The sequence below is a fragment of the Copadichromis virginalis genome, linkage group LG7 (assembly GCF_057382275.1).
Source record: "Copadichromis virginalis isolate Kocher_CV1m ecotype Utaka linkage group LG7, C_Virginalis_male_GT1.1, whole genome shotgun sequence".
Classification (NCBI taxonomy): domain Eukaryota; kingdom Metazoa; phylum Chordata; class Actinopteri; order Cichliformes; family Cichlidae; genus Copadichromis; species Copadichromis virginalis.
In genome coordinates, this window is record NC_140624.1 from 58,506,078 (window position 1) to 58,532,309 (window position 26,232).

The following is a 26,232-nucleotide window of genomic DNA, read 5'->3' on the forward strand; positions in this document are numbered from 1 at the left end:
TATCATTGCAATCTACACTACAGCTCAAAGGTTTGAAGTCAATTTTCACCTGGTTTATAACCATGTGATCTGTCCACACAGCAGTGATGGTTACTAAAAATGGGCCCATGTATATGTGTGTAGACATTTCCTAATGCATCATGGGTGATTTAACATAAATGATTCATTAAACACACATCTGTGAAAACATTTCTGATCATTTTCATGTAATATTATGTTAAAAGTAAATGTAAATTATTAATTAAAAAGACGACAGTTTGAATCTGACCACAAACCTTTGAGCAGTAGTGTGTGTTGTATGCATGTGTCTGTCTGTATCTGATCAGGATTTTGTCATCAGTGTCAACAAAATGCTCATTTTTTAGCTGTTTCTGTCATCAAAATTGAGTTGGAGTGTTTTAACTCTGATGGCAATCTCTCCCTAACAAGTCCACTTTATTGCGTGCTCATTTTCTCCTATTAGTGGTTCATAGGAGTCTAACTAATGAACTGTATGCATGTTTCCTAATCTGTCACACTTATCAGTGGCTCATGGTTGCTTAAGGCCTATGTCTGTACTTGACCACAGAGGCAGAGCATCATTCAACCTGCCAGCTGCCTATCTTGGGAGCTTTTCAAGGATGACAGACTCCACTTTCTCTGCAGCAAGACAGCTCATAACTTTTTTACAGTGTCTCCCTGTCCTCAGACTTCTATATATTCTTCTGTAATAGATAACTATACACTATCATTGCAATCAAGCTATACTACAGCTCAAAGGTTTGAAGTCAATTTTCACCTGGTTTATAACCATGTGATCGGTCCACACAGGAGTGATGGCTACTAAAAATGGGCCCATGTATAAGTGTGTAGACATTTCCTAATGCATCATGGGTGATTTAACATAAATGATTCATTAAACACACATCTGTGAAAACATTTCTGATAAACTTTGCCTAATTTTATGTTATAGCAAATATAATTTTAAAATTAAGACAAGAATGTTTGAATCTGACCACAAACTTTTGAGCAGTAGTGTGTGTTGTATGCATGTGTCTGTCTGTATCTGATCAGGATTTTGTCATCAGTGTAAACAAAACGCTCATTTTTTAGCTGTTTCTGTCATCAAAATTGCGTTGGAGTGTTTTAACTCTGATGGCAATCTCTCCCTAACAAGTCCACTTTATTGCGTGCTCATTTTCTCCTATTTGTGGTTCATAGGAGTCTAACTAATGAACTGTATGCATGTTTCCTAATCTGCCACACTTATCAGTGGCTCATGGTTGCTTAAGGCCTATGTCTGTACTTGACCACAGAGGCAGAGCATCATTCAACCTCAATTCAAATATTATTCCTTAAAACTTGCATAGATCACCAATTATGAATGACGATTGATTAAATATTAAGTGGTGTATGGATTGCAACAATAATAGCGAGTGTGTAGATTATATTACCTTTCCTCAGTTTATCACATTAAATCTCAGCTTACTAGTGACCCAGCATTTTTCTAAGTACAAAAGCGCTAAACAACATCATTTTTTCAAGTAATATAAAAATCATCTTTATATATTACCTTTTTAAACATCCCATTTTTCTTTCTAATGTCATTAAAACAATTTTGCACATTTGAATAACAGTAGTCAGACCTCCAGATCTTTTAAGCTTTCAGTTTTTTTCTCAGTGTCACACATGGATTAGTTTTCGTCTATTTCAATAAGAAAGTCAAATCTTCAAACCCTAAAGCAATCTTTGTTTCTTTCAATCATTCCAATATTTTTCATCTTCTGTTATATAATTGCAGTTAACCAGGGCTTAGCTACTCTGATCTACAGGAATTTTGGGGGTGTGGATACCCATTTTCTTTTTTTCATAGGTGCGGAGCCTTTTTCTACAAAATTACGAATAAACTGCATTTTTTAAAATTACCTTTAACATAAATGTAGACTGACAAGTAACTCAACCTTTAATACAGTGATCAGTAGAGAAGAAAGAAAATAACCCATTTCAAAATTTCTAGTTCAGATCAAAATTATTGTTCTGATTAAGGAAACAGTAAATCTGGCCACATTATTGTCCCGATCCTCCAATCTTCCCTTTCCAATGTGACTAAATAAAATTCAACTTTTTTTTAAATAAAAGCAGTTGCACACCCAGATATTTCTTACAGTAAAAATCCTCCAACAACCTTTCAAAAGAAATTTTTTTGTCTTTCCTCAATTTTGAGACCAACTGAACCCACAAACCTGAAGCTGCAGACCCCAAACTAACCAAATTTAATGTTTCCTTAATCAGCACAGTAATTTTTAAGTCTTTATGTGTTATGTTTACTCACAGTTTTGATGCTTGCTTCTTCGACTTGACTCACGATTAGCTCTGCACCATCGCTCTGCTGTTTTCTCTCTCCTCATGCTTCTCCTTCATGCGTCCTGTCCTCAAATATAATCCAACCTGCCTCCTTGTTTCCTCCTTGACTTGTATTCGCAAAATTTCCAGTTAAATTAAGAGTAATCCAGAAAAGTTTTCCTGCTTCAAAAGCTCTTCCAGTTGCCTGTCTTCTTGTCCTCCTTCAAATGTGCAGTTTATGAATTTGTATTTATTTGACTTCATATTGCCATGACAACATAACACAGAGCATCATGGTAGATTAAAGCAGGTGGTTCTGTCCGCTACAGAAATGCTGATAAACTCAATTTATTTGAGTTGTCTTAACTTAGAAAAACTAAGTAAGATGGAAGTTTTTCTTCTCAGTGTGGAAGGATGAAAGATGTGTTTTGAAAATGCCACGTCACTACCGTCCTCCTCCCTAGCACGGATCAGTCCGCATGTTCATGGTGCCAGCATTTTTTATGGAATATGTTGAGCAAACCTAGAAAAGCGTCAGCTCAAGGGATTATTGTTGTCATTGCTGTGGATCTTTACCTGATACACTGACTTGGTGAGTAAATGTTTACTCTTATTCAAACTGATTTTGTGGCTTCTCTTAGTTTAGCACCAGGTTTATAATCGTGCTAGCTAGTTAGTGTTAGCCTAGCGTTGCTGCTGCGGCTGGGCTCATGTTACTTAAAAATTAACACCACAGCCTTAAAAACCTTATATAAAAATATGTCTGTGAAATTTTCTGTTGATTGTTTGAAATAAAAAAGTGAGATAAGAGCCCAGACAAAATTCTTCGGGGGGGGGGGGTGAAAACAATAAGCCAAGAGTTAGCTGTGCTTGCGGACTCTTATCAAGCCTTGACCTCCCGGTCAGCTATCGCGCTGGTGGGTAACAGAGCTCTCCGAAAACGTGGAAGCACTTTTGCAAATATGTGATATTTTGATAAATTAAGTAGATATTTGAGCATTACACAGCTACATTCTCCGCTGAAAATATCTTAAAAGGTTATTTTGTGACCCAGAAAGGGTAATCTAGGGGAAAGGAGGATCGCATATGTCGGCCATGGTTGTCGGAGCCTGTGCGTACTTGTAAGCTCGCCAATGGCGGAGGAGCGCGGCTTATTGCTTTTTCTGGGTCACAAAATCAACTTTTAAGATATTTTCAGGCGAGAATGTAGCTGTCGAAAGTTCAAATATCTGCTCGATTTATCAAGACATCACATATTTGCAAAAATGCCCCGACGTTTTCTGAGATGTCCATTTTTTTCATGCTTTGTGGCACCTTGAACATCTGTGGCATCTATTAATGTCAAATCTAGCCTTTATTTAACAACATAAGCAAACTCTATGTTACAATGATTGCACAGCCATTAAGGATCAAATCGGTTTCTGAAAAATGTTCTGTTTTTTCTCCCTCTGCTTGCTTCTTACTGTCTTTGAGGCTCGGGACCAGCACTCCTGCTGTTGGACAGAAAGACATCAACTCAGTGGTAAGTATTTTGGTTTTCCAATATATTAGCAACTGTCAGTGACATTTATATTAATCAGGCTGAACTTTAATCATACTTTAGATCAGCCTGTTTTACTTATTGTTTTATTTGTTTTTTGGTTTGGGGAAGTTGTTTCTTTACTGATCTTTTCCTGTCTTCTGTTATTAGACTTGAGATATGACTGCACTAGGCTGTTGCTGGTGACTCCAGTTAATTCTACAAGACATGCTGTGTAAGTAAACAAACAACAACAGTTTGGTCTGCATTTCTTGAAAGATCACATCCCCCAAACTTAGTTTAGAGGGTCTACACTGAATATAGTGAAGTCTGCAAGTTTTCTAACAGCAAAATTTGTTTTGTGCCCAAATCATTTTGCACATCATTAGAATGAAAGTTATTGGCCATGTTTGCATAGCCCTTTTTAAAATGATGCTTTCATGACATTATTGTGTGTCGGGTGGGGGTCAGGGCTATCCAGACTGACAATTGGGACATTGAATGTCACCTCTCCGGTGGGGAAGGAGCCTGAGATTGTCCAAATTGGAGTCTGTTTTATACCAAATGCAGAAAAAAATGTTTTAAGAAAGCAATTAAGTTCATGTTCCAAAAAATATGATTGTTTGCTTGCAGGACACCAGGAGAGATGAGTCCTCCGTCACAGATGGTGTGGTCAGTGAAGATGGTCGCCTGCAGGTTCAAGCTCACTGCATCTCCAACCCACATCCACTGCCACTGTACTTAAGGGAAGTTAAAGACTTTCTTCTGCACCTACATTTGGATCACCTCGATCCATGATAGTCATTCAGGCAGTAATGCCTGGACTGGAAACAAGCCATCCTTAAAACATTACAACATTCCAGCTCATGTGTTGGAATGCAAAACAAATGTGTTGTTTAAATTAGAGACTGCACTTGTGACAGAACAACAAATATTTTATTTTGATTATATAAGTAATGTAAGTACAAAACAAAGTTGTGGTAGGCCTAAACTTATTTTCAGAATAATTACATCTGCGACCTTGTTTCATTGTAAGATTATAACAGTGATGGCAATATAATTGTTTGTTGTTCAGCAGAACAGTGTCCAGTATGTTGGCTGTTATACTTTGTTGTGTTTGAAAATAAAAGTTGGTCTGATTTTAACATCATGACAAAAAGTGTTGTTAATTATTTTTAATCATATTCAGGTTACCACAAATTGTTTTTTCATTTAGTTGAACTTGAAATGTTTGTCAGTAAGTAAACAATTAGCACTGTACAGTCAGAAATATCAAGTTATTCTTAATACTGCAGACTTGCACTGTATAAGTTGTCCTAACAGTCATCTTAAGTAAGCTTTACTTAGTTTTTTTGAGGCAACGAGTTCTGGGAACTAACAAGGCTTTACAGTGTACTCAAAATGAGTAAGTTGCCCTAACTTGGTCAACTTACGTAAACTTGATCCAATTTTCTTGAGTTCTGGGAACAAATGAGCTTGTACAGAGTACTCAAAATAAATAAGTTGTCCTAATTTAGTCATTTTTAGCTAAGCTTTACTCAATTTTTTTGAGGCAACGAGTTTCCTCAATTATTTTGAGTTCTAACTAATTAGATTTTACAGTGTGTAAGAGCAGGAATTTAACTACAAACTCTCATAGTTCCCGTCAGTATCATTCATTCTGCTCTGCCTCAATGGTCACAGTGGCTAGTTTAAGTACGTTTGCCCCATAGAAATCCACTGATGTTCAGTGAGTCCCTTTGATACATGTTTAGACCTTCATAATTTTCAGGGTGCATGAGTGTTACATCTCCATCTCATCCTAAACATTTTACCAACATGTAAAAGGCATACGTCCACAAGATTTTGATTTTTTTAATTGAAACTTGTTTGGGTTTGGGTGACTACTTGGATTAGGGGAGTATTATTTAGAGCAATGTTTGTCACTTTGGTTAATTGCTAAACTCAGGCCGTTTTTGTTCAGTCTTTTTCTAACTGAGCTTTCACATTTAACATGCTAACTGAAGCCTGTAGAGTCTGAGCTGTAGCTCTTTTATTTTCTGTATTGTACAGTCTGACTTAGGGGTGGATTTGCTGGGATTGGTGACTGCGTTGCATGTTTTGAATAATCTTCTTCAGAGTAGACTTTTGGTGTAAGCTGATAGTGAATGAAAAAAGCTATAAAAAGCTGCTGTGGTTTTAATTTTCCAAGAGAGGTAATGCACATAATGCAGAGACGAGCGCACGGGGGATATCCAAATTCTAGGAAGGCAGCCTGCTGCTGTACACAGGCGGATTCTTCTCAGTCAGAGTTCTTAACAACTTGACTGTTTTCTCAAACCACACAAAGAGTGCTGTTTCCATTCTGGGAAGTCTACTCATTGGTGTAGGCAGCTCTTCAAATTATAAGTAGCTATATATGAGCAGCTATATTAGCTTTGACTTATCATGTGTTAAATATTATACTTTCCTGGTTTAAAATTTATGATGGCTCAAAATTCAAACCTTACAAATTAAAACCCTGAATCATCACCACCTGTGTGAACTACAAGGGTGCCATCCTTTTTCTTTTCAATCCATTAAGTACCACATTTTACACACTGAGCAAGAAAGGAAGTGAGCTCTTCATGGTGACCCCAGAAATGTTAATGTATCACTTTCTAGCATACTACTGACACTGCTCGATATCTTCTTTTCTTTTTTTTGCCTGTCCCGTTTGGTTCTTTTGCCATCAGAATTATTGTGTAAAGACAAAGAAAGATGCCCAACAGATTTACTTTACCAAATGGACCATCCCAGCCTTGCCTTAATGATCTATTTGATTCACCTTTGCTTTTGTTGTTTATTTTGTTTTATTTTCACTTGCTAAACATGGGACAGATTTGACTGGGGGAAAGAAAACGGAGAAAGAAAGAGGAAAGGAAAAACAGCGGGGAAGAGGAACGTGATAAAGGACAAAAAAGAAAAACAAACAGACAAAAAAATACATATATCAATCACCTGGATCACCTGTCAGGAAAGAAAAAAGAGAAAACGAGCAAAAAAAAAAGAGAGCAATATAATAAATAACATCATCGCGATGATCTATGTGAATATAACAGTAAATACTAAATATTGAATATTATTGTGCAGCACGTAAGATCGACAGCGCACAGTGTGCTTTGAGGTAGGAGCCAGAGTGACGGGGGGGGGGGTGTCACTGCTCGACATCTCACAGTACAGTATAAGAGTCCCGCCACAAGGAGACACAAAAGGCTTTCAAACCAACAGTTTCTGCTTCCAAAGTGGCGCCAGCCGTCACCACTGATCATCATACTTATGTAACATAAACTGTGGATGCATGTTTAAGTTGATACATCACTTAAAGCCACCACTGTTCAGGCATCACATCTGTCCATTAGGTTTCCCTTTCATACTCAACATTTTTATCCCTGGGTACTAACTTTTTTGTTTTTGCTGACTGTTTATTTATTTGTTTGTTTGTCTAATGCTCTTGTTGCACTGCTAAATAGGCAGTAGCCAACATGATTTATAAAGGGATTATAAAATCTAAGAAATTACTGCATTATTTTACTCTTATTAAACTCACTTTCCTAAAAACTGATTGCAGCTTCTACTTTGTGATGTCAATGTTATGTCTCTAAATTATTTCATATCATTCATGGGAGATATGCTTGACAAATGATAAGTTAACAAGTCACTGCTACCAGCCTAATCAATTCATTGGGGCAACCTGCGTGTTGTGCTGCATTGTCTGATTTGGTCATAGTGTGTAAACACCTCTAGAGGCCACTGTTGTATAGCTGCTGCAAACTGAACGTGCCCGTACCAGAGGTTATACTTAAAATGGCAGCTGCCAGGAAGTCTCTTTGGAAATTTGTGTTCGCCCTTTATGAAATAGATATGTTGTATTACAAGGTACTAATGCACCCTTGCATTGGTAAAATAAATTCTACTAGAATAGCTGATACTCCCTTACAGAAGATTTATTTTGACCTTTCTAAAGCCTTCTTTAAAATTTAGAAAATAAAATGAAAACAGGCATATGAAAAAAAGCCTACTAGAAATACTACTCTGCATTACATCCTAACACTTGGCTAAATCCTAATATGTAATTATGGTTTAATAGTTTATTTCACTAAATGTGATTATGCACTAAAAAAGAACATGTTGGGTTTACTTAATTCAATAGTGGACACTGGTTGCACACAGATGTTTTGCTTTGGCAGGAGCTTAAACAACTGAGGTGAAGTTATTCATATTCAATAAACCTGTGCAATTTGTGTTGATAAAATATGATTGAAACAAAATATCCAATTTGAGCTCCTGGATATTTTAATTCTTCACAAATTTCACACTTTATTCCAACACTATTCAGTGACTTTTACCCAAATACTATTTGGTCACTGAAGTACTATGTTATCTTCAAATGACATGTTGGTATTATATTCTAAATACACAATTTTCCAGTGAAGGCCTTACAACAGATTGTATTGTTCTCTTCCAAGATGGTTGCCAGCATCCACTAGTAACCTTTCAAAACAAAAACAGTAATTTCACTATAGTGACAGTAGGTGAATCAGCGGTCTGAAACACACGGCCCGGGGCCGACTTGCGTGAGGCCCACATCACCCCTACTTGCCACCCGTACTGTTGACGTGAGGAAATATTGTGCATTTTGGTTCTTGAAGTTAGTTTTTGTTACGGGGGATTTTGTTGTTGAGTGCAATGTGAAAATAACTTCTATAAAAAGCAAAAAATGATTTAATATGAAGGCAATATGAGCAGAGAGTAAAACCATGTTGAGGGATTGGCTGTGTTAGTTCAGTGAGAGTTATTTGTAAAGAAAACAATTTTCACTAGTAGACATAAATGTACACTTATGTCTGCATTTTTATTTTGTTAAATAAAACAAAAATTATAGCAAAGTGCTGCCACATGTCTGAGTGCCAATTCTTTTTTTATTCAATGAAAGGTTTTAGTTAATTAAGATTGAGGAAAAAGAATTTGCATTCACATTTGCAGTTTTGCCTTGTTATACAATATTTGAAAATTAAAACAAAACACTACATTTTCTGAAATATTAGTGAGTTTTTTCTTGTTTAAAGACAAACGTTTTTATACTACTTGAACACTAAAGTGACCCTCCAATGTGATGACAGTGCCAGCAGTGGCCCACAGCTCATTTAATGCTTTCTCCTAATTGGCTCATAATGGTCTCTCATATGTATGAACTATGTAGGCTATCTCTATTTTAAAATAATGGGTGGGCAATGAGAGCATCTCCTCGATGTGTACAACAGGACAACAGGGAATACAGAGAACTGACTGAGGACTTTGTCAACTGGTGCCAGCAGAACCACTTCCAGATCAACACTCCGAAAACCAAGGAGCAGGTAGTGGACTCCACCTACACCAGTGAACATCCAGAGAATGGGCATTAAGATAGCTGACTCATATAAGTGATCTGATTAATAAACAGATCTGGAGTAACAACAGAGTGCCCATCTACACAAAAGGATAAAGACGGTTGTATTTGCAACAGAGAAGTCTTTTGGAAGGGAGCAGGGAGAGCTCCTGAAGACCTCAGACGCTGTGGTGGTATTGTCCATGTTTTATGGTGTGGTCTGCTGGGGATAGGAAGAAACTGAACAGGTTCATCAAGAAAACTAGCTCTGTTCTGGGATGTCCTCTTGACCCAGTGGAGGTAGTTATCCCTGTCAGATAACAGCTCCCACCCCATACAGGTCACCCTTCAGTGACAGGCCGTGTTCCAAGTGGACATTTTGGAGGCCTTTCCCTCCAGCTGCTGTCAGACTGTACACTGCACAACAGCAATGAATGTACACCACATATTCACACACTGGGGTCTTTGCATATATCAGTGTGCAATACCTGTTAATACCTATTAACACCCAACCACTGCACTATGAAATGACCACGCCAAGCAAACAAACAATGTTTGGGTGCTGCAGATGGAAACGGACCATAGCTTCATGGTGAAATTCCTCACAAAGAGCAGAATCTACCTTGTCCTTTAAAGTTTTTATGGCCACCACTTGGGTCTGCTCACCAGGTACTGTGCCATATAGGTGGCCCTTGTACACCTTGCCAAACCGGTCCTCACCGAGCCCCTCCATAAATTGCACTGCTGACATGTTAATCTCACGCAGCTTCGCCTGCAGCCATGAAACAATAAATACATGTCACCAAAGACTCTGGCCACCAGAATTCAACAATACTTAAACAAATGTATGTAAATCACATTTACTGTGACCATATTTAATGTTACCTTGTTATTATTATTGCTACCTGTTGTTTTTGATGATTCGGGGGCGACAGCTCCGTGTCCTGGGAGGGTGAGCTGCTGAGCTGGGAACGAGGTGGTGTGTCATTTGAAGCCTTATGTTTATTGCGACACAAGCAAACCAGAAAGAAGAGGCAAGCGATAACCAATGGGATGGCAACTGCAGGTATTAAAATAAACAGGATCTCCTTCCTGGGGTTTTCTTGTGTTTCATTCTTCTTCTAATAGTAATCTGTATTATTACATCATATATAAGTATATGTATGTATGTAGATATATATAGATAGATGGCTATGGATATAGATAAACAGACTTACATATATAAGTACTTATCTATTTCTTAGTCTATATTTCTTCTATTTTTGCATAGCATTATTGCTGTTAGGTATGCTGTGTGTGTTCATTTGTTCCTGCCTTGTGTACTCTGCTGCAGTAACAATTTGAATTTCCCAACTCTGGGACTAACAAAGGTTTTCTTATCTGAAATGTATCTAAACCCAGCTGATATCTGGCTACATTTTCTGCTGAGCATCCAAATCACACTGAAGTTTACACACTGTATAATGCCTGATTTCTTGTAAATATTTAGCGATGGCCTTATGAAATATATTTTGATAAAATGTTTATCAGGCCACAGTGAACAATGGAAAATAAACAAAATTAAAACAAATAATTAAAAACACTGAAAAACACTCAAAAATATATATTTTTAGAGATGTCTTAACCTGGTTATGCTGTACCATCCAGACGTGTATGTGCGCCGGACCCGCGTGATTTGAGACTTCCTGCCATCTTTAGCAGGTAATAAACTCCCGCCAAAGCAAAAAGTTGCTCTGAGTGAATTCAGTCGTTGTTAATGAGTAAATTTTTAGTGTTTTTATTTGGATTGTTTTCTGGTTGTTTGTTGCACACGGACATGTTCACAGACGTGTTTTCGTGAGCAACACTGTTCATACTCCGAGACCGTAGCGGGAAACTGTTGGTTGCCTAGCAGCAGTTAACGAAAAGACCGGAAGTGACTGTGCTTCAACTAGAAAACTTTTGCGTTTATCCTCTTTTTCCCGAGTATCAGACAAACTCGTTTAGCAGCGTGCTTTACCTTTGAGTTAGCTGAACTTCTGGTGGTTTGTTGGTGGATTTAAGGAGGTTAAATGGATGAAAAAAAGTTATCTTTCAGCTAGCTCTTGTTGCGCAGATACAGCAATGCATGATGGGAAATTCTCCCGGTATTTGTAAAGCTAAATAACCTTATGGGGCTCTGTTGGAAACTGCTTCATGTGTATATATAAATAGTGTGTAGTCCCAGCTTCCTACAGGCTGTGTTTGTGTTGATTTTGAGATTGTGAGCACCGTGAGTGTGCAGGGTTTGTGTGTGAAAGACTGCCCCATACGTGAGCTAAAGAATTCATACTTACCTGGTAGGAGAGATACCATGATCACGAAGGTGGTTCTCTCAGGCCGAGGCTCAGCCATTGCACTCTGGCTTTGCTGACAGCCTGCGAATTCCCCAAATGTGGGAATCTCGACTACATAATTTCTGGTAGTGGGGACTGCGTTCGCGCTCTCCCCTCATCATATGTTGAAAGAAAAATGAGTGGGAATGTTTGCGCTTATTTTCAATGACGACGTCATGCAATCTTCTGGCTTCCTAACTACAGTTTTATCAGTGAGTCCAGGGTAAGCAGGAGAGGAGGAGGGGATGCTGTCTTATTTAAAAAAGTCTGTGCAGCATTTGGGAGGCCTGTAAACATTAACAAACACAACTTTGGATGGGGCCTTCAGCTGTAAAGCCACATATTCAAAAGACTGAAAACTTCCAGGAGACAGCTGCTTACATTGAAATGATTCATTAATGACCTCAGTGAACTGCTGTCTGTGATCTGTGTTGATTTCGACTGTGTAATTATTGTTGGGGATTTTAACATCCATGTGGACAACCCTCAGGACAAAGGGACTAAAGACCTGAGTAACACTCTGGGCAACTTTGGGCTGACTCAGCATGTAACAGAGGCCACACATAATAGAGGACACACTCTTGACCTACTGATCTCCAAGCCTGAGCATTTCAAACATTGCTGTGTCTGATGTGGGCTTATCTGATCATTACTGTGTTTTCTTTGAAAGTAAAATCTCAGCCCACACAAATATATCAACAGCAGTGATCACAAAACGGTGTATAACTGAAGACAGTAGTGAGATCTTTAACCAGGTCTTCCCATTAACACCTGACCTGTCCAAAGGTTCAGTCAATGAGCTCGTCAATAGCTTTAAGGCAAAACTGTTAAATGTAATGGATACTATTGCCCCCATTAAGGTGAAGGTTATCTCTGGAAGGAAAAAGTCTCCATGGAGAAACTCCACACTAGTGAAAAATGAAAAAAGAGAGTGTAGGAAAGCTGAGCGCAGATGGAGAAAAACAAACCTCCAGGTTCACTATGACATCTATAAAGAGAAACTTCACAATTATAATTTACAACTGAGGAGTGCAAGAAGGTCCTACTTCTCTGACATCATCACTAAAAACAGCCATAATGCTCGGGTCTTATTTTCTACAGTTGACAGGCTAACAAACCCTCCTGTGCCAGTGGCAGCTGAACTTCATTCAACCATGGCCTGCAATGACTTTGCCAAATTCTTCACAGACAAAATCCAAAAGATTAGACAAGCAGTTGGTACATCAACAGCAGATCCAGGATATGTACTGTGTCCACTGAAAAACTGTTTAAACACCATCAAAGAGTTTCACCCAATTAACAGCAAAGACCTGGAGGACATCTTAGGTCAACTGAACTCCTCCTCTTGCTGTTTAGATGTCCTGCCAACAAGTTTTTTCAAAAAGGTCTCAAAGACTTTAGAGTCAGACCTGTTACAGATCGTCGACTTTTCCTTAATGTCAGGTGTGTTTCCAGAACCACTAAAAACTGCTGTAATCAAACCTATACTGAAAAAGGACAATCTTGACAAGACACAAATGAACAACTACAGGCCGATCTCAAATCTCCCGTTTTTAAGTAAGATCATTGAAAAAGCAGTTTCTCAACTTACATTAACTACTGATCTTATCTATTTCTGATTTTATCTGTTTTGATTTTATATACTGTTTTGTTTGTTTGTTAATTAGTTAAGCTTAAATTTCAAAACTTACATTAACTACTGATTTTATCTACTGTTCTGATTTTATCTGTTTTGATTTTACATACTGCTTTGTTTGTTTGTTTGTTTGTTAAGTGGGTTAGAGCTCTGGGTAGCTCCCCAGCTGGGTCTAGACTGGGTCTAGAGAGTATTTTAAATTCAGGGAATTTAAAATAGAAAGTAGCTCGTCCACAGAAGGACTGGTAGCTCCCCTTACGATAAGGGTTCAGATCGCGCGAACAGGTGTGAAATGTGTGTGTTTAGTTAGTTTGTTTGTTTGCTTGTTTTAATCAATTTTAAATCATACTTTTTATTTGTTTTTGTTTCTAATGTCTCTGTAAAGCACTTTGAATCACCTTGTTGTTGAATTGTGCTATACAAATAAATTTGCCTTGCCTTGCCTTTGTTCAAAATCACTACCCTTTCAGCTTGTTCGTGGCCACCAACAGATTAGGTCTGTTATTTTCATGTTTATTTTGCCATTTTATCTGCATAAAGCTTTTAAGTAACTTCAGTTCTTTTCATAAATATAAAATAATTATTACTTTTTACATTTTTAACCCTTTAAACACCAGTTTGTTTGTCCACTGCGACTAGCTGGAAGACAACCTCAAATCTTGCAATTTTATATAATTGAGTTGCTACTGAAATTTCTTGTATTATTAATAGTAGAGTATGGGTCATGTAATTGATTCACATCAACATTGATTATAATGCATTGTTATTTTTGTGCAGAGAGAGCAAAAACATGAAAACTCCCTCTCAGCTTGTTCGTGGCCAAAAATGGCCACCCCTTGTTTACAACTACAAAATGCTATAAAATTCATATATATTAAGAAAAATTTCCACTTTTTTTTACTTGATTTTTTAGATTAGCATCAGTGCTGTTCATGAAAATCAAAATTTCATTCAAATTCAGAATTCTAACCCTTTAAATACCAGTTAGATCACATAATCCTAGGAACTCATAAATGGAAAAAATCACAAAACCCCAATTTTTTTCCAAATAAAACATGCAAACTGAATTATTTTCTAACCATGATGGAGGTTAGATGCATAGCAATAATTAAAAGTATCAATGAGTTTTATGTATCTTTGTTTTTTTGTGTGCAGTAACAGAAAAACAAAAAAACTCCCTCTCAGCTTGTTCGTGGCCAAAAATGGCCACCCCTGTTTACGTTTACAAAATACTATAAAATTAATATATATTAAAACATTTTTCTACTTTCATTGACTTGACATTTCACACCTGAGCCTCAACTCTCGTGGCCCGGTACCAAAGGACTCACGGACCGGGGGTTGGGGACCGCTGATCCAGATGAAGACGTGAGCCAAAGATCCTTTAAGTTTCATCTGATGAACTTACCTTTTCCTACATATGAAAAATGATGTGGTGTGAAGTAAATCGGGTTTGTATATATGTAGCCTCAGATGAGCATGAAATTTCATTTTTGACCTGCTTAATAGCAGTCTCAAATATTAAAGTCTTGGTGTTACAAAATCAATTGACATGTGCAGCAGCTGAAATAAGACACCAAAGGCCACTCTTAATACAGACAGAAGTCGGGTAGTCAAAAATCTCTTATTCTGCTTTTTGTATTCTGAACTTCTTGAGTGGACAGCCAACAATCCTACAAATAGACTAGAGGATGTGCTTGAAATGTTTGTTAAAACAAATAACTGGACCTTACTTGTTAAGCTCAATGTTCTGACTGTCACATGGAGTCTTTCAGGTTGTTTTACGTTTACTATCACAAATGAATGTTTTTTTCCCCTAATGAATATACATTTTAGGTCTAAAGTGTCTAAAATCTGCAGTTTTGGAATTTTTCATGTGGATAACAAAATTAAAAAACAGAAAAAAAACACTCCAAAAAAAAACAAGTGATACATGTCACGAAGGACTGACATAATTTGATTCATAAGACTTTATTTGATATTCACACACACCATATTAACGGTTTCAGATAGTTCATCAGCCATATTGATCAGTCTAAGGCAGGTGGTTTTGTATGCTGAATAAAAATCCTGTCGACAAACGTCAAATGTTACGTACGGTTCAAAATGACTCCCGTACAAGACTGTAGTAAGGTCTACTATTGACCAGTAAGAAACCACCACACTCACACTGCAATGGGGTCCACAAGATTTAGTTTTCTTCGTCCAAGTCAGACTACAGGCTGAGGACACAACTCCGGCCTGGAATCCAAGGCCCAAAGCCATGAACTTCTTCTTTTTGCATGTTGTTGTAAGTTAAAATCCTAATAAAACATCTAATTATATATTTACCTGCTGACTGCAAAACAGCCACCACACTTCTCCTCCATTAGAAGCTGCAGCAGACGACATCATGCCTGCAGCGCAGGAGCCTGCAGCTATTCCAGCTGAGTTGAAACCTGCAGCTCCCAGAAGAGCAGGAGCAGTGACTACAGCACCTACTGCAGGAAGACAAGACATGTATCAGACATGGATCGGGCTTTGATTCAAATTAGTTAAAGATAAATAAACTGCTTACTTGCTCCTGCAGCAGTACACACAGCTGTCACTATAACACAACATAAGAACACACATTAACATCTAACTGGGCCATAGCTCAGCACACAGCTGATCAAGGATTTAGATCAAGTAACTGAGCTACAGAGAAGACGGGGAGGCTCTACGCTACGATGGAGTTTTAGAGCCACAAGAAAAAAGTTGTTGATATGGACATTACTGTTCCACAACAAACTGCTATAATTACTGTTTCTGCTACAAAATTCCTTATTTAGATGAGTTAGTGAAACAAATTGATCAGCCATTGTGTGATACAACATTCAACCTCTTTATTGCACGAGGATGTAACCATCGATAACCTTGCATCTGTCCATTAGATCGTGGCTCAAGAGTTGGCAGTTTGTCTTGTAATTGGAAGGTTGCCGGTTCAAGCCACGGCTCGGACAGTCTTGGTCGTTGTGTCCTTGGGCAAGACACTTCACCTACCGCCTACTAGTAGAGGCCAGAGGGCCCGATGGCGTGATATGGCAGCCTCGCTTCTGTCGGCCTGCCTCAGGGCAGCTGTGGCTACAACTGTAGCTTGCCTCCACTAGTGTGTGAATGTGAGAGTGAATGAATAGTGGAATTGTAAAGCGCTTTGAGGGTCTTGAAAAGCGCTATATAAATGCAATCCATTATTATTATTACCAGCCCTTTTTTGGTACAACCTAATACTTATCACCACACTGTGTTTATGAGCTAAAACTCCTGGTGAAAAGCATTTTAAAGTTGTGTTCTGGTTATTTTAGCTCATGTTTCCTTCTTGCTAAAACCAATTCTGAAGTACGGTTTCACCAACTCAGATGATATACAGTAGCAACCATGGCAGCTTGCCTTGAGACAGCTGTAATCTCCACATTTTGACTTTATTCTCAAAATGATCGATAATACCTTTCTTAACTTTGCCCTAATACTACATCGTATTATCCTGACTGCAGCACAGTTACATGTAATTGTTTCAGGAAGAAACACTTGGTTACTGATCATCAGGATGCTTCACAATGAATACATGTATTGATATGTATTTATGAGTTTTAGAGACAAAAATAAATAAATAAGCAAATAGGTTTGTTACCTGCCCGGCTGTGATGGCTAAGGCTGTCACTGAAACACAAGAAAGAAAATAAAAGATCTCACCACAGCTCAGTCTGGAATAATTAAGACATTATCTGTAATGCTAGAATCATCAACTCATATAATGTAGAGATGATCTGAAAAAGGCAGCTGTACTCACACTGTATATACATAACACTATTTATACCAATTCCATGTGCAATACTCAACTGTATATACATAACACTATTTATTACATATTACTTACGTCTTGTATATTGTACATTTTATATATATATATATGTTTTTCCTCATGTTAATACTGTCCATATGTACATAGCGCTGCAGAACTGTACCCCCCCCCCCCCCCCCCCCAGCATGTTTACACTGAGTATGAGATGCTCTGTACAACTGTATAGTGACAATAAAGGCATTCTATTCTATTCTATTCTATTCTATTCTATTCTATTCTATAGACCCATTGTTCCACTCAGGATGAGGAACCTAAGATTGGACTGTGTCTTAAACAGAAGTGAGCATCAGCTGTTATTTCCTGGATAATGAAACTGAATGGGCGTCACTGGGTCTATGAAGTAAATAAACTTCCTTTAGTCATCATAGAACAAGTGATTGTGAGGCTGGATCTCAGGAGGTTTGACATAGTTATTTATTTTATTTATTTTATGTTTTTTATTATGTATTTCACACATGTGTTATTTCAAGGATTGTTCTTTCTATTTTAATCCTTATGTTAAATCAACTGCTTAAAATAAACACAAACAAAAAGGAGGTTATGATACGGAGCGTGTTTGAATGTTATTTGGGTCACTGAAAATGTGTCTGCATTATGTGTGCCCTTTCTTTGGGGTGTGGTATGCAACAGAAGAAAGACCGCAGGTACCAATTAGTGTAGAATTTCCTCACATACTTGAGTCATACCTTGATTCTGGTTTAATGTTGTTAAGAAAAATAGTGAGAAACAGAAATGGAAATAAAATGGGTGAGTATAAAAGGCTTATCACAGCAGACACAAGAGCAGAAGGTGAGAGGAGTTATAAAAACAACCAACGTCTGAGAAGCCCTGGACAGGAGATCCTATGAAATGGCAGCACTGGAGATCATGACAAGACACACGTTCAGGAAAGTTTATTACACTGCATTTAATCCCAGTCATTTTCAGAGAGAGATTAAAGGTTGAAGACTGATTTATAACAAGTCCCCACACAAACATAGATAAAGCACTAAAAGTGCCTCACTGACGAGCAAGAAGTGCAATAAATAACTGAGAAGTGATACATGCTGTATGGGCGTCGCACATATGACGAGTTAGGAGTGAGAACGTGTTGATCTGCAGGGAAGCAGGAGACTGTTGTTATAGAGTGGATTGAGGATTTTTATTCTTTATTTCTATTTTTCAAGACTTTGTGAATTGTCTTTTTTTAAATAACTTGGCTTACCCTTTTTGGTTTTGTTAATATTGGCAATAGTGTGAAGTACTATTGTTGGGTTAGAATATATTTATTATATAGGTCATCCAGTTAAGGTAAATGTCATGTTTTGAATTGTTAGAATCTGATGAGCATTATTTTATTTTATTTTTTGTTGTTTTGTTTTTCTGTTTTCCCCCTGAGAGATTACCACCTTAACGTGGTCAGGCGATGTGATGGCTGCAGTTACAGCCACACAGTGGTATTATCAGTGTAGAGGCTTACACACAACACTGCATTCACATTGGTCTTTCTTTAAATATAAGGTTTAATTTACAGGATAATAAATAACTGGTTTTGGTCTCAGTTAGGTTTTTGTGTGCTTTACCCCTTTTTGTGATTTTTGTGGGCTGATCAGCCACTATTTAAGTTTCCCCCGTTGTCTTCTTTAGTGAGGTCAGTTTGTTTGAGGTATCAGTATTGGTTGTTGCTAACTTTGAGTAGAGTTCTGTTATTTTGACCTCTTTTATGGGCACATATGATTTTTTTTTTTTTTGTATAATTTAACCAACTATGTTGTTGGGTTAAGTTAAAAAAAAATGGGGGGGGGGGGGGGGGGGGGGCTGTACTGCAGTGGCCCTGAGAGGCCAAATGCAAACCATCAAAAAGGAAAGTTATGAGTTTAATGTTAAAATACGAGAGCGTTTCTCTCGTATCTGTCCTGATACTGCTATTTCATCTGCTATAAACAATAACCATACACTATTATTGCAATCTATACTACAGCTCAAAAGTCTGTAGAGAATTAGAAATGTCTTATTTTCTGACAACAGTAAAAATCGTTTAGAAGTTTTACTAAATTAATCAGAAGCGTAAAGAAATATAAATAATTAACGGTAACATTTATCATAAATCACAAATGAGATTTAGTGGAATATCTACTTAGTGTTGTTGAGACTCTCCAATTCTTTTTGTCTCGGTAGAGATCACGCAGAGATGTTTCCAAATTTCACACAATCCTTTTATTACCCATTTTCCTTACAGATGCATCTGGAGATCAGCACACTGCATCCTGTGCAGTCCTACTCTAAAGGCTGATCTGAAGAGTTTCACACAACAGCTACAGTTATAGTCTCTGGTCTCCAATTTCTACAGTAAATCCCCCACAATGGAAAAACACTGGTAAAGTGGCCTGGGGTGCTGACACCCTGACCCCCATCTCCTTTTAAGGTAATGTACATTGGCAATTGTCTGCCCCTCACCCTCAGTAAATCTTGCTACTGTCCTGTGTTTGGGGTTAATTGCCCCACTTCCCTGCACCCCAGTTCTTTGTTCCCATCCCAGGACTATTTTCTATTTTCTAATCTTAAATCCTATAAACAACAAAATCATACTACGACACACACTAATAAACTACATTCACTATGACCTCAATACCTATTAGACAGTCCATTATTTCTACAGTGTACTGTTATGAAAACAACAGAATGATGATGAGACACTGTGGTAAAGTCTTACAGGTATATTTGCAGATAGTTATCAATACAGGATAAACACTGTGGGCTCCAGGAGACGGGGCAGAGGTAGGGAAGGTTGTCTGGAGGCACACTCAGACACTGTCACAGAAGGTCATGGAGATCCGTAACACTGAAACGTCTGCACAGAAACAAAGAGTGAGCAACCCATCTTGCCTCAATGATTACCGCCCAGTAGCACTCACCCCCATCATCACTAAGTGCTTAGAGCGACTGGTCCTAGCACACTTCAAATCCTGTCTCCCCCCCACCCTGGACCCCCACCAATTCGCATACCGCCGGAACAGGAGCACAGAGGATGCAGTCTCCATCGCAATGCACTCTGTCCTCTCACACCTGGACAACAACAACACCTACGCCAGAATGCTGTTTATAGACTTCAGTTCAGCATTCAATACAATCCACCCCTCACAACTCATCAGGAAACTGACAGACCTGGGTATCAGTTCCCTCATCTGCAAATGGTTACTGGACTTCCTGACCAACCGCCCCCAACATGTCCGGCTGGATAACCGCTGCTCATCTACCATCACAATGAACACCGGTGTACCACAAGGCTGTGTGATGAGCCCTTTCCTCTACTCCCTCTTCACCCACGACTGCAGACCTGCTGATGGTTCCAACACCATCATTAAGTTTGCAGATGACACCACGGTGATTGGCCTCATCAGCGACAACGATGAGGCCGCCTACAGGGAGGAGGTGGATCGTCTGGCTGAGTGGTGCGACAGAAACAACCTGCTGCTTAACACCGAGAAGACCAAGGAGCTCATCGTGGACTACAGGAGGAATGCTGACCCACATCCACCCATCCACATTAAGGGGACGGCTGTGGAGCGTGTGAGCAGCTTCAAGTTCCTGGGAGTCCACATCTCCGAGGATCTCACCTGGACGACCAACTGCTCCAAGCTGGTCAAGAAGGCTCACCAGCGCCTCTTCTTCTTGAGGACTCTGAGGAAGAACCACCTGTCCTCAGACATCCTGGTGAACTTCTATCGCTGCACCATCGAGAGCATCCTGACCAACTGTATAACAGTCTGGTACGGGAACTGCTCTGCCTCGGACCGGAAGGCGTTGCAGAGGGTCGTGAAAACTGCCCAGCGCATCGCCGGAGCACCACTTCCTGCCATAAAAGACATCTACAGGAAGCGGTGTCTGAAAAGGGCTGGGAAAATCATCAAAGACCCCAGTCACCCATCACATGGACTCTTCACCCTCCTGCCCTCTGGGAGGCGCCACAGGAGCCTCCGGACTAAGACCACCAGGTACCGGAACAGCTTCTTCCCCACAGCTGTCAGACTCCTGAACTCTGCCTCCTGACATCTGACCCACGTTAAACTCATGGACTGAACATACACACACCCACAATGGACAACTGTACCCTCAAACACAATAATAACATGGACTGAACCACCACTCACAACCACTAGCACTTTATACAGCCTCTGTAGAAACTATCTACACCCTCACTTATCTTAACTGCACTACTGTATAGCTCTGTGTAAATAATCATTCTGTACATTCGATAATTTTTAATCCTACAACTGTTTACAACTTGCATAGTTCCCATTTCTGTATAGCTGTATATCCCAGATTCTGTAAAGTTATTTATTTCATATTCTGTATAGTTTTTCATATTTATATCCTGTTCATATCCTGTACATAGCTTGTACTCACTACAGCCTGTACATACTTATAGTTATAGAATATTCACAACCTACTTCATACCGTGTACATTATAACATACCATAATAGATCCATTTCTGTAATATACTCACATATCTATATTATTGCTAATATATATTGTAATATATCTATATCACTAAAGCACTTCTGGATGGATGCAAACTGCATTTCGTTGCCCTGTACCTGTGCATGTGCAATGACAATAAAGTTGAATTCTATTCTATTCTATTCTATTCTATTCTATTCTATTCTATTCAATTCAAAGGCAAGAACTGATGGAAAATGTGACATGACTGTGGCATAATACGTTACCTTGGTACTGCAATGATCTGGTTGTTTAGAAGCCAGCATGAAGACCTCGCGAGGAACAGGCGAGTAATCAGCTGATTGTTCACAAGTGACTGAGGGACGGGAAGATGGAGGAGCATCCCCTAAAAAAGACAAGCACACGGACAACAACACAGGCATACACCGAAAGAGGAGAGAGAAAGAAGCAGGCCAGCAAAAGAGAGCAAGGGAACCATGACATCTACTGAGGCCCATTTTTATTTGGTACATCGTATCACCAGATGTCAGTTTGTGATGTTAGATCCCAACTTGTCAGTGAAGAAATCTTTTTCCAAAGATATCAGCACAAACCAAAATCATTGTGTGGATTAAAAAGAGCAAATTGTTGAAGTTTGTGATGGATCACTCCATTTTCTGTTTGCACTTGTCAGATGTGTTGCAGGTATATAACCATGTGATCAGTCCATACAGCAGTGATCGTTACTACAAATGGGCCCATGTATAAGTGTGTAGATATTTCCTAATACATCATGGGTGATTTAACATAAATGATTCATTAAACACACATCTGTGTAAACATTACTGATAAATTTCATGTAATATTATGTTAAAGTAAATGTAAATTATTAATTAAAAGATGACTGTTTCAATCTGACCACAAACCTTTGAGCAGTAGTGTCACGCTTATCAGTGGCTCATGATTGCTTAAGGCCTATGTCTGTACTTGACCACAGAGGCAGAGCATCATTCAACCTGCCAGCTGCCTATCTTGGGAGCTTTTCAAGGATGACAGACTCCACTTTCTCTGCAGCAAGACAGCTCATAACTTTTTTACAGTGTCTCCCTGTCCTCAGACTTCTATATATTCTTCTGTAATACATAACTATACACTATCATTGCAATCTACACTACAGCTCAAACGTTTGAAGTCAATTTTCACCTGGTTTATAACCATGTGATCGGTCCACACAGGAGTGATTGTTTCTAAAATTTGGCGCACGTATAAGTGTGTTGACATTTCCTAATGCATCATGGGTGATTTAACATAAATGATTTATTAAACACACATCTGTGAAAACATTTCTGATAAACTTTGCCTAATTTTATGTTATAGCAAATATAATTTTAAAATTAAGACAAGAATGTTTGAATCTGACCACAAACTTTTGAGCAGTAGTGTGTGTTGTATGCATGTGTCTGTCTGTATCTGATCAGGATTTTGTCATCAGTGTCAACAAAACGCTCATTTTTTAGCTGTTTCTATCATCAAAATTGAGTTGGAGTGTTTTAACTCTGATGGCAATCTCTCCCTAACAAGTCCACTTTATTGCGTGCTCATTTTCTCCTATTAGTTGCTCATACGTATATAATTAGGAAACATGCATTAAGTCAGTAGTCCTCAACCTTTTTTGCGCCACGGACCGGTTTATGCCCGACAATATTTTCATGGACCGGCCTTTAAGGTGTCGCGGATAAATACAACAAAATAAAACTAGTACCGGTACCGGAAAAAAAGAAGATTTATTTATGACACACTTGAAAAGACCCAGGGACACCGAGTTAACGATAAAAACGATAACAAAATAACTCTGAATACCGATAAAAACCCTGAAAACCATACATTTCACACCTGAGCCTCAACTCTCGCGGCCCGGCACCAAACGACTCACGGACCGGCACCTTTCCGAGGCCCGGGGGTTGGGGACCGCTGCATTAAGTGCACTAATTTCTCACACTTATCAGTGGCTCATGGTTGCTTAAGGCCTATGTCTGTACTTGACCACAGAGGCAGAGCATCATTCAACCTGCCAGCTGCCTATCTTGGGAGCTTTTCAAGGATGACAGACTCCACTTTCTCTGCAGCAAGACAGCTCATAACTTTTTTACAGTGTCTCCCTGTCCTCAGACTTCTATATATTCTTCTGTAATAGATAACTATACACTATCATTGCAATCCACACTACAGCTCAAACGTTTGAAGTCAATTTTCACCTGGTTTATAACCATGTGATCTGTCCACACAGGAGTGATTGTTTCTAAAAATTTGGCGCATGTATAAGTGTGTAGACATTTCCTAATGCATCATGGGTGATTTAACTTCAATGATTAATTAAACAAACATCTGTGAAAACATTTATGATCATTTACATGTAATATTATGTTAAAAGTAAATGTAAATTATTAATTAAAAAACAACTGTTTGAAACTGACCACAAACTTTTGAGCAGTAGTGTGTGTTGTATGCATGTGTCTGTCTGTATCTGATCAGGATTTTGTCATCAGTTTCAACAAGACGCTCATTTTTTAGCTGTTTCTATCATCAAAATTGAGTTGGAGTGTTTTAACTCTGATGGCAATCTCTCCCTAACAAGTCCACTTTATTGCGTGCTCATTTTCTCCTATTAGTGGTTCATAGGAGTCTAACTAATGAACTGTATGCATGTTTCCTAATCTGTCACACTTATCAGTGGCTCATGGTTGCTTAAGGCCTATGTCTGTACTTGACCACAGAGGCAGAGCATCATTCAACCTGCCAGCTGCCTATCTTGGGAGCTTTTCAAGGATGACAGACTCCACTTTCTCTGCAGCAAGACAGCTCATAACTTTTTTACAGTGTCTCCCTGTCCTCAGACTTCTATATATTCTTCTGTAATAGATAACTATACGCTATCATTGCAATCTACACTACAGCTCAAAAGTTTGATGTCAATTTTCACCTGTTTATAACCATGTGATCTGTCCACACAGCAGTGATGGTTACTAAAATTTGGCTCACGTATAAGTGTGTAGACATTTCCTAATGCATCATGGGTGATTTAACATAAATGATTCATTAAACACACATCTGTGAAAACATTTCTGATAAACTTTGCCTAATTTTATGTTATAGCAAATATAATTTTAAAATTAAGACAAGAATGTTTGAATCTGACCACAAACTTTTGAGCAGTAGTGTGTGTTGTATGCATGTGTCTGTCTGTATCTGATCAGGATTTTGTCATCAGTTTCAACAAGACGCTCATTTTTTAGCTGTTTCTGTCATCAAAATTGAGTTGGAGTGTTTTAACTCTGATGGCAATCTCTCCCTAACAAGTCCACTTTATTGCGTGCTCATTTTCTCCTATTAGTTGCTCATACGTATATAATTAGGAAACATGCATTAAGTCAGTGGTCCTCAACCTTTTTTGCGCCACGGACCGGTTTATGCCCAACAATATTTTCACGGACCGGCCTTTAAGGTGTCGCGGATAAATACAACAAAATAAAACTAGTACCGGTACCGGAAAAAAAGAAGATTTATTTATGACACACTTGAAAAGACCCAGGGACACCGAGTTAACGATAAAAACGATAACAAAATAACGCTGAAAACCGATAAAAACCCTGAAAACCATACATTTCACACCTGAGCCTCAACTCTCGCGGCCCGGTACCAAACGACTCACGGACCGGCACCTTTCCGAGGCCCGGGGGTTGGGGACCGCTGCATTAAGTGCACTAATTTCTCACACTTATCAGTGGCTCATGGTTGCTTAAGGCCTATGTCTGTACTTGACCACAGAGGCAGAGCATCATTCAACCTGCCAGCTGCCTATCTTGGGAGCTTTTCAAGGATGACAGACTCCACTTTCTCTGCAGCAAGACAGCTCATAACTTTTTTACAGTGTCTCCCTGTCCTCAGACTTCTATATATTCTTCTGTAATAGATAACTATACACTATCATTGCAATCTACACTACAGCTCAAAGGTTTGAAGTCAGTTTTCACCTGGTTTATAACCATGTGATCTGTCCACACAGCAGTGATGGTTACTAAAAATGGGCCCATGTATATGTGTGTAGACATTTCCTAATGCATCATGGGTGATTTAACATAAATGATTCATTAAACACACATCTGTGAAAACATTTCTGATCATTTTCATGTAATATTATGTTAAAAGTAAATGTAAATTATTAATTAAAAAGACGACAGTTTGAATCTGACCACAAACCTTTGAGCAGTAGTGTGTGTTGTATGCATGTGTCTGTCTGTATCTGATCAGGATTTTGTCATCAGTGTCAACAAAACGCTCATTTTTTAGCTGTTTCTGTCATCAAAATTGAGTTGGAGTGTTTTAACACTGATGGCAATCTCTCCCTAACAAGTCCACTTTATTGCGTGCTCATTTTCTCCTATTAGTGGTTCATAGGAGTCTAACTAATGAACTGTATGCATGTTTCCTAATCTGTCACACTTATCAGTGGCTCATGGTTGCTTAAGGCCTATGTCTGTACTTGACCACAGAGGCAGAGCATCATTCAACCTGCCAGCTGCCTATCTTGGGAGCTTTTCAAGGATGACAGACTCCACTTTCTCTGCAGCAAGACAGCTCATAACTTTTTTACAGTGTCTCCCTGTCCTCAGACTTGTATATGTTCTTCTGTAATAGATAACTATACACTATCATTG

General features: G+C 38.7%; 2 long non-coding RNA genes and 1 other non-coding gene across 5 annotated transcripts; 2 read left to right on the top strand and 1 right to left on the bottom strand.

Moving 5' to 3' along the window:
• The first annotated feature begins 2,591 nt into the window (after positions 1 to 2,591).
• On the top strand, positions 2,592 to 4,994 carry LOC146706323 (uncharacterized). The gene is made up of 3 exons (XR_014921500.1): positions 2,592 to 3,844; positions 4,013 to 4,076; positions 4,475 to 4,994. It is a non-coding gene; the product is annotated as an uncharacterized LOC146706323 (long non-coding RNA).
• Positions 4,995 to 11,534: 6,540 nt separating this feature from the next.
• On the top strand, positions 11,535 to 11,698 carry LOC146706324 (U1 spliceosomal RNA). Its single transcript, XR_014921820.1, has one exon. It is a non-coding gene; the product is annotated as a U1 spliceosomal RNA (small nuclear RNA).
• A 3,880-nt stretch (positions 11,699 to 15,578) lies between these two features.
• Positions 15,579 to 22,540, bottom strand: LOC146706325 (uncharacterized). 3 transcript variants are annotated; one of them, XR_014921503.1, is made up of 4 exons: positions 21,805 to 22,540; positions 19,790 to 19,927; positions 15,775 to 16,895; positions 15,579 to 15,697 (listed from the first exon to the last, which is right to left on the bottom strand). It is a non-coding gene; the product is annotated as an uncharacterized LOC146706325 (long non-coding RNA). The 3 variants fall into 3 exon arrangements; XR_014921501.1 differs by having other exon boundaries at positions 15,579 to 16,895; positions 21,805 to 22,536; XR_014921502.1 differs by lacking the exons at positions 15,579 to 15,697; positions 15,775 to 16,895 and having other exon boundaries at positions 19,279 to 19,927.
• Positions 22,541 to 26,232: the final 3,692 nt, after the last annotated feature.